Source organism: Malurus melanocephalus, unplaced genomic scaffold (genome assembly GCF_030028575.1).
Source record: "Malurus melanocephalus ecotype Western Australia unplaced genomic scaffold, MMel_1.1 scaffold_170, whole genome shotgun sequence".
In the NCBI taxonomy this organism is placed as follows: domain Eukaryota; kingdom Metazoa; phylum Chordata; class Aves; order Passeriformes; family Maluridae; genus Malurus; species Malurus melanocephalus.
The window spans coordinates 418,610-431,306 of NW_026623402.1; the positions used below are offsets into that span (position 1 = coordinate 418,610).

Consider the following 12,697-nt stretch of genomic DNA (forward strand, 5'->3'; position numbering starts at 1 on the left):
AAGCTACRTTGGGTTGGTATTTCATGCAAAGCCTTGTAGAGTGATGGTATTCAGGAGGCACAACAGGAGTGCAAAGCTTTAGCTGGGACCCACTGAACTTGGAGAAGGTTTAGCTGCATACAGAGMCAGAGGGTTTTAACTACAAGGAATAAAAACATCTGCCAGTGAAGACTGAATGTATGTGACCCAATCCCATGATCAAGGAAGCAGACCTGATATCCCTTTGAGCAACTGTTTTTCTTGATTTTCAGAAAAACATACAGATCATGATGGAAATGAAACAAAAATGAGTTCCAACTTGAACACCAGCATTAAAAGTTTTCAAAGGAGCTTTACCTGGGACCTGAAGGTGTGGTGCCCTCACATAGAAGAGAAAGGGAAAACAGGGAACTCAAAAACCTCTTCTCATTTCTGTTAGTCCCCAGATCTGTAGTTGAACTCCTTCAAATACAGGTTAAAAGATGATCCCCAACTGCAACGTGCAAACACTCACACAAGCAACAGGCTCATCTTCAAGGTCCTTTTGTTGCAGCAGACAAAGGGCAAAACAGTAACAGGAACTCAGAAACCAACACTCAAAATTCAAGCTAAAAAGATGTCACAGACACTTGAAAGAGATGCAAGCCAGCTGAAGTGACCCAGCCCTGTGTGCTGCTCTCCTCCTCGTGCTGGCACCAGCATCCCCACAGCTGCTGGGTGATCCACACTGGGAACCAACCCACATGAGCTCAGCAGAGAAAACGGCTCACCCCAGCCCCAGCTCCTTCCCACATGGCTCCACAAACACTTGTGCCAGCAGAAGAAAAGGGGAAGAAGGAGAAACAGAGCAGCTGGAGCCAGATGACTGGACTCAAGGCAGTAGAGTTTGAAGTGATTGTGAAAATGTGGCCAAAAGCTCACACTTGTAGCACTGTGGGAAGCCAACAATTATCCCAGAGAAGTAGTGGGTTCAGCCTCTCTAAATAATCTTCTGAGAAGTGCCCTCAATGCCGGTGTTGAGTGCAGCAGGAATAAAACACTACTGCATCACAGAGGCAGAGTAAATTTTTTGGTGGGGTCATTAGATGGGAAAACACCCAAACCATGCCCAGATTTCTCCAGAACTGACAGCCAAGCCTCACACACTGGCAGCTGCCACAGGGAGGAGCTTCCCCTGCTCACCGGTGGTCTGGAGCACCCACAAGGGAGTAGGTGGGGAGGAGGTAAGCAGAGCAGGCTGGGCAGAGGGGTCTTTTCCATCTCGTCAGCAGGGTGGCCCAGGTGACAGAGGCAGGGCCACAGCACCAGCCATGCACACCCAGGGCTCACCAGGGCTGGGTGATGAGCAATCACCAACTCCACCTTCCACGGCAAACCAGAGCCATCCCCAACCTCCTGAGACACCACTAAGGGCAACAACCTGCCCATAAACCAACCAACAATGCAGGGGGAGCAGTGGAAAACCTTCTGGAGCACTTTGGCATCTCACCCTGTTTATGTTTCTCCAYGAACACACCCTGCAGCTTCACCAGCACATCCAGTAGCCACATTTCCAGCAGCCACATCYGAAAAATCTGGTCACAGCCTGTCACTTACAGGCTGCATCTGGGCAAGGCATGGTGAGAAACCTGCCAATAGCTCCAGTGATGGCACACCAAACACTGAGCAGCATTCCCATTCCTTAGGGAAGCCAGCAGAGTCAGCAGTGCCTGGTTTTCCAAAGGAGCTGTTTCCACCAAGAAAACCATTACCAGCTACCAGAGGAAGGATCATCAGTGCAGGCCTTGTTCCTGAACCCTGTTCAAAGGTAACCACAGCTGCCTCTTGRGTCAGCCTGAGCTGAGCCAGCAGAGCCCTTTGCTCTGGGGTTCCCAGCACCCTCAAAGCACAGTTGTCTCAGGGCTCTGCCTGGGTCTGCACCTTCTTCAGCAAACAGTGATCACAAAAACTATTTCAGTGCACATTTAACTCATTTAAACAATCCAGTGGGGTTTCAGAAGACCCTGTTCCAAATTTATTCCCATTGTTAGCAAAACAGATGCCCAGTAAAGTTCTGTCTGACCCACAAGTAGCATGGGCACAGTCACTGCCTCAATTAGACAGCAAGGTGAGTATCACAAAAATGCTTTTGACAGTGCAGCCATGACCCTACATTCAGAAACCAAAGACAAACCCAATCAAGGTATTATTTTCATTGAAATTTTGCATTTTGAAGATTTTTCCACCAGCTGTCATATTCATCACAAGTACTGTAAGGGTTCAAGACAAGGAAAGCTGGSAACAGCACTGGGATGACACTCAGAAGTAAACACTGGCTCTGATTGATTTTGGAATATCTGCTGCTGGTGCACCCACCACAAGAGCAATTTTCTTGGTAATGTCTCTTAGTGATTACAACATTGCTCATTTAGAAAATACAGTATCAATAAACAATTGATGGGAAAGCAACTGCCAAAACCAGCAAACCTCCCCTAAAAAGATCACAATAGGCCAAACCAAAAATTACGTTAGACCAAAAGCCGCCCATCCTCTACAGCAAGACWCTGGGTACTAAAAGCAGCTAAGAAACACTGTTTGTTGTGCTAAATAAAAACATTTCAATGGCAAAAGAGATCAAAACTGCCACAAATGACAACATTTCCTATGGAAAGTTACATAAAACCACACTGAGCAGCAAGCTAAAAAAAATCTTAGAGGAAATAACAATAACAAACGCTGTAGCCACCAGAAGACAGACTTTATACTCAGGAAGGATGGAAGCCACAGAGCCATTCAGAACAGCTTTCTTGGTGTGTTCCTTTGAAACTGAGATCATCCTCACCCCCCATCACAGACCTGTTTCCCCAAGACCACCAGAATTCTGCTCACCTGGGTACAAGTGAGAGAATAAAAAATGCCCACACCAATGAAGCCCAGTGGAGATCCCTCAAAGGAATAATTAAACAGCCAAGGACTCAGAGCAGAGCTGGCTTGGCTGGAGGTGCTGTTCCTCAGCATTAGCTGATGCAGCAGGGATAGAGGAGAGCCACTGGTGCTCTGATTTCCCCCTGGCTTGTGCACACACCATCTCCTGGTGGGTCCAGCTGGAAAGCAGCTGCAGGAAGAACTTGTCTTGCTCTGCAGGTGTGTGCACACCTCTGCACATTCATGGTGTGCCCAGTGCAGCAACTCATTCATAATGCAAATAGAAGCAACCATAATTCTTACTTGGTTTAGCAAAAAAAAATATTAAAATTCTAAGTGAACCACACTTCTTCAGTGTGAGTGAATGGCACATTCTAGCTGACTGTTCCCCCTGAAATTACAGCCCCAGAACAGCCAGAGAAGAGGAAGGTACAGTCACTTGTGCTTTTTGGCACAACAACTCACCKTTTTCTACAGTTCACTTTAAGGCTTTGAATTTAAGCAACAGAGTAACAAACCTCTGGTGTGCTGATTGCTACAGGGCAGTAACTCCCAAAATACAGAAGCTGCATTTTTCAACCCAGACATCTGAACCCTCCAGATTTTCAAATTCAAGCTGCTCTAACTTTCACTGAGCCAAAGCCAAGTAAGTGCCAGACCTGCAGGACTGTGAATACAGCATCCTGTGCAGTTTCAGGATGACCTCATAGGGATTGTTCCTTTTTAAAGGAAAGAAAACCTTCAAAGCAGGGATAGCTGCTGACCAGAGAGCAAGGGGCTGGCTCTGAGCAGAGTGGAAACAGGAAGGGGAGGAGGTGGCAAAGGTAGGCTTTCCAGAAAAGGCAAGATCAGGCACGGCTTGCTATCTCTTCTCCCCCTGGGAAGGCTCTACCATGCCAGGGAAGTATTGTGCAATGATACCTCATACTTCACTCAGAAGAAATTGCATTTCCTTTAATAAACATTGTGCTTTAGAGATGCTCTGATTACCAAGGCAAGGTCTGTTTGTTGCTGAAGGCCCCAGAATTTAAGAACGCATCTGCTGCTCAGGTCTGTATCACCACAGTTCTAAATCTCTTTGGTAGGCAAAAAGAAGCTGTAATTATAATTGAAATAAATTGTTTACCTAGATAGTTGAAGAGTGCATCCAAAGGAAATTACAGCAAAAACAAGCCCTATGTCAAACTGACATTTGCTGCCTCTGCAGCAAGCAGAGCACACAAGCAATGAAACGTGCACTCTTACAGCTTTAGGAGATTTGACARCTAAGGTAAATGTGAAGAATAAGCTCTCTGTCTTCATCAAGTGGGAAACAGCATTATTCAAAAGGATTTGACCATAGTTTGAATGATTTGGTCAAAAACTCAGCTGCCAATTTGCTCATTGTGGCATCATCTCAACACACATTAAAAAAAAAAAAAAAAATCCCACTTCCTCTATCCTACAACAACATGGACTGAAACAAGGAGGAGAGGTGTGATCTGAAACTTCAACCAGACCTTGGCAGCAGCAAGATGAGCAGGAGCAAAAAAAGGAGCAAATAGTCAGAAACCCGTGAAGTTCAACTAGCAAGGATATGACAATAGGCAATCTCAGCACAGCCGCAATTTTCACTTCTCCCTGTGGAAACCACACTTCCCATGGCACAGAGATTGTGCCTGTGAAAACAGAGAGGTTGGCAGGCAAGCCCTGCCACCTCAGGGTGCACTGGAGGGAGGGTCTCCTCAACTGTGCCAGCAGCACTGGATGGACTGAGCACACACCACACACCAAACTYGCCTGGGGTTCTTCAAGGACATGGAAACAGAGCTGCCAGCATGACCATGGGAAATGCTGCCAAACAGATCCATTTCCTTCCAAGGTTAAATCTTGCCTGTTGCCTGCCTAATCTCTTGAGACTAAGAGCTGCAGGGCTAAGATTGTCCCTTTTAAGTGTTATTCTCTCAGAGAGGAGTCATTGAGCACCAGTAGAGTAAGCAACAGGTTCTCATGTCCATTCAGGTCTGATAGTCCTGACCCAGCAAAAAACAAACAAAAAGACAACAAAACAACCAGCCACAAAGCTAAAAAAAGCCTACCACTGGGGAGAGAACTACCTACATGACCCCTGGACACCAGGGCTTCCCCTCCTCAGAAGAATGAAACCSATCTTCATCCTACTTTCCAGCAGCACTGGGATGTTTTACCCATGACCCAGACACAAAGTCCCAGTAAATTCAGGCTGAAGCATCCACAGCACACACTGAGATATTGTCACACAGGAGAGAGGGTGCAACACAGCTCCCTGAGCAGGCAGGGAGCACATGCATTCCGTGGGTTGCTTAAAACKCCAACAGGTACATACCCAGCAGCCAGGAGGCAATCTCACAACAAGAGTGTGAGATCTGCACATTTCCTGTCCCTCTCATTCCAATTAGATGATGATAAATGTTAAACTTGGAGTCCAGCACCTCTTCAGCTGAAAAGAAAAGAAACTGATCCACRTCTGAGCTCAGGGAAAATGTTAAGGAAGGAACCCATCCTTTGAGTTTTAAGTATTTCTACTGAAATGGGTCATAGGCAGGCGACAGGCTGGTGGCTGCAGGAACAGCAAGGAATAGAAGTGTCATGTCAGGTCACAATTAATGCTGGAACCTCTGAGAAAGGCGCATGGTCTCCACGGGGTGCCAAAGCCTCCAGAGACAGCYACGGAAGAAAGGCAGCAACCAAAAGGGAAGAATCTTATCAAAGTCTGTTCTGCTGGATAAAAGCTGTAGAGATAAAGAACGTCAGGATCTTCGGCTCAGTCAGTCCCACTCGGCAGGCACGTCCCCAGCAACACACGGGCTTAACACAACACATGCTCTGCTCAACTTTTTGCTGGATACACTGAATGSAAGAGGAAAACAAGCCGGTATTCCTGGTCGTGTTTCCCATGTCAGGCCTTCAGCACTAACCAGGCTGTGTTTGCACTGCAGAGAGATCCAACACACTGAACAGAATCAAACCTTTACTAATTATATCCAAGCACGAGGGCTCTGTGCCCAGAATAAACTGTCCTATCATGCCACACTCAGCAGACCCTGCCTCTCTCAGGGGAACATGTTGGGACTTGCTGGCTACTCTCCGGGGCTGGATTCCAGAGGAACAGGACTGATGACCCCAAAAGGAATTCCTATTCCTGCCTGGCGACCTCGCTCAGCTGCAGCCTCCTTGCAGTCCCTGCCATGAAAGTGAAACGAGCTCTTTGCCAAGTCCAGTGATGAGGTGCTGGCCCTCTGCGAGGGACATAACTCCTGCCTGAGGTGACACAACAGGGCCACACGGTCGGAGCACCAAGACACAGAGAGAACAACGCTTGCTGGAGAAGAGGTGCCTGCTGTGCTCTGCAGGCCAGCAGTGCTCTCCACATCGAAAGCTCATCCCCCCTGGCTGAAGCCTACCCAGCACAGAGCAAGACATTCCCGAGACCAGGGCCAGCCCATGGCTTTCCCCAGAACCAGAAAAGCCAGTTTGTAGGCAGATCTCTTGTAAGTGGATTGCTTAAAAAAAAAAAAAAAAGGCCCGTCATGGGAAGTCCCAGAGCAGAACTAGTTTTGTGGGAGTTGCTTTTACGCTGCACAGCATTAACCTCCTTTCATGGGAACGCACAGAAGCAGGAACAGCACGGACACACGTCCACATGCCAGAGCTGCTGCCTTCCTGGGGGCTCAGGGCCAACAAGCACAGAGACCAGGACAAAGCTGGGGACCTTTTCCAAATCCACAGCACCTCCTGAAAGGCTGGCAGTATCCCAGCTCAGGAATGGCACAGGTTCCCCATGAGCCTGCACACACACGGGAGACCTGGGCTGAGCAGCGGTAGCCATGAGGATTTAAGGACATGAGGGATGAATGACAGAGCAACTCAGGGTTAAAAAAAAAAAAATAAAGGCAGACAAGCCCTTTCATAAAGTCCATTTAACAACCAAAGCTTGAAGGAAGTATCTTTCTTCCAACTGTATCAACCAATCTAACACGAGTCATCACCTCCTCCTGCAAACCTGCACCACCGAGATGGAAGRGCTGAAGAGCAACATCTTTCCATAYACTGGAGTGGAAATCCAATTCTCCCAAGGGTCTGCTCCCCAGCTTGTCCCAAATGGGCTCTTTTTATCCCTGTGRTCGCAGCACAAAGGCAGCTATTTGTCCCTGCTGCTCTATCAGCGTTACTGCAGTTAACACCCTGTGCTCCTTCCTTGTCCCATGCTTCATTCAGAAGCTTTGCTGCCTTGTCCCTTCCCGTTACGTGTGACTATTTTTTCCCTTTACTGCAGAATGCACTTTTCTTCCCAGAGGAAATTAGCAGGCATGGGGACAAAAACAGGAAGAAAGGAAACAACTTCCTGCTTGCTCCAAGACCCAGCTTGGAGACATCCCTGAGCAGCACCGTGCACCCCAGCACGAAGCCAACCTACAAAAGAAGCAGCAGCCACAGAACCCAGTGGTGCACTAGGACGAGCACCAGACAAAACTCATCTGTGCTGCCACTCACCTCTCCTGAGTTACAGTGGAGAAAAACACAGGGCAAAATATACACATGGGGCACTTTGGCACCGCAAGGATKGAGGGAAAGACAGGTTGCTTGCTGAGGAGCCCAAAAGGACTTGGCACTGAGACTGCAATCCTGCAAAAGCTTTGGTCTCGCTCGCGTCAGGCTGCCGTGATCCCCCTGCTTCGTGCCAGCAAYGCACGGTGTGAAAACTCAACTCAGGGACTCGATCCAGAAGGAAAACTAACCTTTACATGTAAAAAGCCGTATATTTGCCACCAGCTCATCTCCCAAAGTCGCTGCCAAACCACGGGTGCCAGCATCAGGGGAGGGATGGGTGGGAACGCGTGGAGATAGGGTGGACTGGGATCAGCTGAAAGAAGCCGCGAACGCGCACCTCCACCTAGAGCCGAAAGCACCGGGATCACCGAGCTCCCAACGTCCACAGCCGGGGGTCGGGGGCGGCACCTGCCTCCGGCGCCGCTCTCAGCCCGCGGGCGGCCGAGGSCCGCTCCCTGGCCGGCTGGGGCGGCGCGGTGCCGGTACCCCCGGCGGGCAGGGAACGGCCCCGGCGGGATGCCCCTCCCGGCCAGCCCCCCCTCGTCCCCCCGGCTCCCCGGCCCCGCACTCACCGTGCAGGCGGGCGAAGCGCAGCGGCCGCTCGGCTCGAGCCGCCCCCCAGTGCGGCTTAAGGGACCGGCGCCGCCGAGCTCGGCCCGCGGAGGGCGCGGAGACTCCTCCCCCGTGCCAGGGGCCGGCCGGGCGGGCACGCCATTCACAGCCTCGGCATGCAAATCGGAGCCGGGAGCCGCGCGGAGCTCGGCGCTGAGAGTCGCGGCGGGGAGCTGCCAGCGCCCGGGGCCGCGGGACGCCGCATCCCGCCGCGCCGCCCTGACTCACGGGGTAGGAATGCGCCGCGCCGGGCGGAAGCCACCGGCCCGCCCGCGGCCCCCGCAGCCTGCGGCCCCCGCCTTCCCCGCTGCCTCGGCGGTGGGCAGCGCCCTTTAGCCCCGCCGCTGGGCTGGGGCGGCGGGTTGAGCGCCGGCTCCCGTTAGTACCGGCCCCGCGGGTGCTGGGAGCGCTGCCGTGCTCGGGASAGCTGCGGCGATCCGCGTGCCGGGAGTCCGCTCGGATGGGCAGCGCTGAGCTGCCAAGCCCTGGCTCCGCTGTCCCACGGGAACTTTCCCCATGAGTCTCATACACACTGGGCTGCGATGTTCCCAGTCCTCTCACTCTTTCTCGCTGTTTCGCTGTACTTTACCTTCTCCTCGCCCCATTCCCCCGCACTTAGTGCTGTGTTTCCCATCAAGTCTTCACACCTCCTCCTCCAGCCATGTGGTTAGCGTATCATCCTTGCCCTAAGCTGTTTCTTTCCTCCCAGCTTAAACATTTTCCCCTTCTGGAGGGCATCCTCCCGCCTCGATTGCTCAGCCCTCCTCGCCTTTGTCCTGGGATTGCTGCGGAAGATTTCTCCATGCGTCCTCCAAGGAGCATCAGTCAGCGGGTATTGCTCACACAGAGGTTTGCTGGAGCTCCAGCGAGGCCTGCAGGGTGCGCATCCCTTTAGAGCAGGTCCCCAACCCACAGCTCCAGATGCTTTCAACGTTAGTAATAAGCGGGGGGACGATGTTCCTTTACCATCTTACTGCATCTTCCCTGCCAACCTGCGTGATCCAGACGAGCTGAGCTCATCAGTACCACACCCACCCATGCGTGTGCCCACGGCAGCCACGCGTCGAAGGCAGCCCCCAGAGAGCCCTGCTAACGATATCATGTCTCGTTAGCTAATGAGCAAACCCAGAGCAGCCCCAGCTAGTCCTGGCTGAGGTGGAGACCAAATCGCACGCAGAATCCTGACCGTCCGCAAAGCTTAACAGGCACAAATTATTTTCAGATGTTTCTACCACATAAACAAGGAAAATAAGCATCCAGCAATGCACTCACAGGGCCCTTCAGCATCTCCCGGGAGGAATGCTCTGGAGCTGGAGTGAGAATCTGACCCACCCCTGCTCGTTCTTTACCTCCTGCCAATAGTATGTGCATTTTGCAAGAAAAGCAAAGCTCTGTCACTGAAACGTGATTTCTCGCTCCTGTAGAACACTCTTGCAGACAGCTCTGCTAACCCCATCCCACAAATTCTCATTCCCCAGTGCTTCCCTGCCCAGCTCCCAGACTCTGGTTCTTTCATCCGAGCTGCAGGAATCTGCAGACTTGGATAAAATCTACCCTCTCAGTAAAAAATACACCTACCTTGCTGCCATCACCAGCCAGGGTGTTTCTCCTTCAGTGCACTGAGTCCTCCTAGCCTAAAATAGATGGAATAAGGTGATTTAAGGGCAGGTTCTGACTGCTCAAGCATGAGATGGTAAATGGCAGCAGTCTGGTGTTGAGGACCGGGCCTGGAGCAGATCATCCAGCCCAAAAACGTTGTTTGTTTTCTCCCTCTTGAATGCTTGCAGGGAGTACTTCTAGTTGAAACATGGCCTCTGAGGACCAGCTGAAGGAGAGCTCTTTCCTGGTGCTTGTTATGTTTAACGTGAACATGTGATTACATGAATTTGCTTCATTCTTCTCTGCTGGAAACTGGAATTTCSTCCCTTCTTGAAACCCATGAGAAACTGTGAACTTGCCACAAGATGTGGTTAAAGACCCAATGAAATAGATATCCATCAGCATGTGAATGCAGCACTTTCACTGCGGCAGCTTGCTAAAACTGCTTCAAGGCCACACACCTGCCTGCTTCCAGCCAGGCACTGCTGCGTCTGCACCAGCCAGGAGTGGTGCAGAATGGCCCTTGGGTACTGCCAAATTGTTCAACACCTCATCTCCATCTGCATCCCTCCCTGCATGCAACATTCCTTGGAGCATTGATCCTGTGTCATCAAGTGTTAAACTGGGGCTCCGCTGAATATGGATTATAATCCAAACAGGGAAATGGTGGTGTTTCAGCCTGCATGCCTTGTCTGACAGTTCTGTGAGGACAGCTGGGATACACTGGAGCACAGAGATCTGTTTTTATCAGGATCACTGCTTACCCAGACAGATGATTTGATTCTGACCTGCTCTGTTCAGTGTTTAGGCCAAGAAAGCATCCCTGTGCCTGGCAAGCACAGCAGAGAGCATCAGATTGCAGCCTTGACCGGGAAACACAGAGCTCCCCTTGCCCTCTGGAAATACACRGGCTTTGCAGTGCCTCCTGTGCTGACAAGAAGCAGCGGCACAGCCCTGGCAGCTGTCCTAGCAAACAGGGAAGAGGTCCAGAAAGGCCTGGGATTTCTTCTGGGGAGGATTAATAACACAGAAACCTAAGCAAAGTTCCACTGAGTTTCAAACACAGGTGGCCTGGCCAGGAGCCAGAAAGGGAACTGCCAGGAGGGAAAGGAYGGGGATTCCCTTTGGGGAATGCCTTTCCAGGGTGATGGCTGGACATGCAGCCCCTTGTTGGGGAGCAAACCAGATTCCTGGGTACCAGMAGCGGATCAGGTTTTCATCCCTAGCTATGCATGTGTGTGTGGGATCCTGTGGATTGGACAAATGGGGATGGGGACAGTGGGATCTGTTCACCAGAGCTGCTACAGATATATCTGCCCCTGTGGATTGGACAAGTGGGATCTGTTCACCAGAGCTGCTACAGATATAGCTGCCCCTCTTCCTCACTACCCTGCAGCTCCTGGTGTGCAGCTGGCATCCAGCTTTCTGCCCCAGGGGGAGCAGTGAGGGTTGCTCTGAGCACCCAGCCCCAGCAGTGCCCTTTCTCACACACCATGGGAGTGTTGGTGTAAAATGCTTGGAGTGCAAATGCCCCCAGAGTGGATGCCAAGCTGGGAATGGTGCTGCTGACGTGCAAAAAAAATATTGACATTTTTTGGAGTTCAAATGAAATACCTTTCACTTTCCAAAAAAAAAAAAAAAAAAAAAAGGAAAAGAAACCAACTTCTATTAACCGGGAGCTATGTTGCAACTTTAGTTTCCTATAATCCACTCAATTTACATGAAGTTCAAACAAAAACCTAAAACTGGGTGGAAGGTCTTTTGAAGCCTCTGTCACCCTCRGGCAGCAGCAGACAGTGCAGGCATTGTTGTGTGGGATCACAGCCATGGCAGGGAGGGACACAGAGGTGACTTTGGCCTGGCAGTTCCATGCACCTGGTCAGGTGCTGGATGTGCYGTGGGCTGAGCTGGCAGCAGCCCTGAAAGAACTGGAGGGTTAAGCCACAGACAAGGTTCAGAAATAAAGCCAAGCCCCACCATCTTTGCTTATTCAGCCCAAATCAGACAGGTMATTTCCTTCACAGACATCATCAATGTCCATGCAGGGCTGGGGACCAAAACCAGGAGCCAAGCAGGGAGAGGAGCCAAAATGTTGATCTGGGAAGATGGTGGTACCCCCGACCCCTCACAGTCACAAGAGCTGCTGCCCAGCAGAGCACAAGGAAATCACATCAAAACCCCAGCCCTTCATTTTCTGCCCAGATTAACTGCAATTGATCATTCCTGGCTCGAGCCGCAGGGAATGTGTATGGTTGCAGTGCCAGGAGGAGGTGGAGGAGTGGAAATGAGATACAACTAGCATTTCATGGCTAGCCCTTACAGAAATATTTATTTTCAATTGTATTTCACCCAGAAAATCAACTCAGATCAAAATGGCATTTTTCATTTTGGTCAACTCATTGGGGGAATTGACCAAAGAAAAAGAAAAAAAAATGAAAAAAGCATGTGTAAAGCAGGCTATGATTTCMAAAATATTTAGGAAATGTCACTTAGCAGAATAGCTTCCTTCTCCTCAGTGTACTTCAACACAAGGATCTTTTAACACACATATATGTGTGTTTCATATGGAAGAAATAAAAATGTCATGGAAGAAGTAAGATGAAACTCCCAAAATATCTGTTATGTAGCCTGAAAGACTCTTATCATTTTCCAATCCACTCTTGGCAAGAGATGAAATAATATTGCTTCAGAATTTCAAAACTGGACAGATTTATTTCCAAGAGGCACACAAGGACTCTTATAAAGCAGTCAAATACGGAGAGCAGTGGCCAAGGGTGTGATCAAACCTTCCCTGTTGGAATGCAGGCCTGGGAGAGCCTGAATCCAAATTGCACACATTACCTTTTAGTTGTTGATCTGTTATTCTGGGGTGTTTGGATTTTGAGCAGGGGCTTTCATTTAAATGTCAAACTTCTGCTAATGTGGAAGGGGTGCCAAAAGGAAAAAAAAAATGAGTCCCCAGGAATGTAAGCTGGATGTCATGGTGGCATTTGRGGGTCTTTGTTTGCCCCTCCCCCAGGGCTGCGTATTGGCC

General features: G+C 50.2%; 1 protein-coding gene across 3 annotated transcripts in view; it reads right to left on the reverse strand.

Moving 5' to 3' along the window:
- RHBDF1 (rhomboid 5 homolog 1) overlaps positions 1-8,184 on the reverse strand; it is a 34,808-nt gene extending 26,624 nt beyond the window's left edge. Inside the window, exon 1 of one of the 3 annotated variants that reach the window (XM_057372353.1) lies at positions 8,025-8,184. The gene's annotated coding sequence lies outside the window, so the exon portion shown is untranslated. Of the gene's footprint in view, positions 1-5,227; positions 5,570-7,640; positions 7,729-8,024 lie in introns of those variants that run through there. The other 2 variants (XM_057372354.1, XM_057372355.1) reach the window with 2 other exon arrangements.
- Positions 8,185-12,697: the final 4,513 nt, after the last annotated feature.